The following is a 1,268-nucleotide window of genomic DNA, read 5'->3' as shown; positions in this document are numbered from 1 at the left end:
TTCTATATATAGCCTACTGACACACAAAGTTATGTGTAAACTTAAACATGTATAGTAAGAATGATACATTTTAGTGAGAACTACTCATAAAAATGGCTGGCTAAAAACAACATCAAAGAGCTGAGTGACGTCAAAATCGTTCCTTCTATACACTGACACATTTCACTCAAAAACTTGAGCAGCATTTATAAAGCGTCATATATATATCTATATATATATATATATATATATATATATATATATATATATATATATATATATATATATATATAAAGGAATTTATCCAATGGAAACCGTACGGTGCTCTTATTGGCTAGCCAACCAGCGGCCTCGATGAAAAACCATCCGCCATTTTGACTTGGGCTGGGAATTGCGTTACTATAGTAAACCAGCGCTGATCGGCCGTTCATGAAATCTAAGAAAATAACTTCCTGCTCGCTCGTTTAACTCAATATTATTCAAAACGATGTCCCTCAAATAATATAAAAGTGACTTCTTAAGGGTCAAAACCACACAACATTCTATTAATGATTACGTCCTAGGCAAAAAGGAATATTGACAGGTCGACAGGTTGAACTCGTCAGACGACAAACATCAATGCGAAGTGTAGAGAGAGTCAAACTATTGTTTGTCTTGTCCTGTTCTATATAGAGAAAAGGATGAATAGTATAGCCTTGTGTGTGAGTGGTTGCGTGTCATAGTCATGTTTTTAAATCGTTTCTATTGTTTATGTGTGTAGTGATGACTCTTTCACACTCACTGCAACATCATAGCAAAGAGACGCCAACTTTAAATTTGGCTCACAGGAATTTCAGACACCACTCGTAGGAATTTCAATGCCGAAAGAGGAATTCCCGCACACAAGAAAAGGGAATTGGGATGGTATTTGGCTTACATATTGTATAGTATCTAGTTCTAGATAGATAACTGATTAAAATTATATTATGATATATAAACACAATGCCAAATACAATTCAATTGAAGTAAAGCTCCAAAACCTAATGGTAGTGATTGTAGTACTGGTGGTAGTGAGAATGATGTGGTGTTGGTGATTGTAGTAGTAGCGGTATTGATGATGATGATGATGTTGTGGTGGTGGTTGTAGTTGTAGTAGTAGTGGTAGTGATGATGATGTGGTGGTGGTGGTGGTGGTGATGATTGTAGTTGTAGTAGTAGTGGTAGTGATGATGATGTGGTGGTGGTTGTTGTTGTGGTCGTGATGATGATGTGGTGGTGGTTGTGGTGGTTGTTGTAGTGGTAATGATGAT

This window comes from Berghia stephanieae, chromosome 3, assembly GCF_034508935.2.
Source record: "Berghia stephanieae isolate SIO BIC M18660-M18661 chromosome 3, UCSD_Bste_1.3, whole genome shotgun sequence".
Taxonomy (NCBI): Eukaryota; Metazoa; Mollusca; class Gastropoda; order Nudibranchia; family Aeolidiidae; genus Berghia; species Berghia stephanieae.
This window is presented reverse-complemented; position numbering follows the sequence as displayed.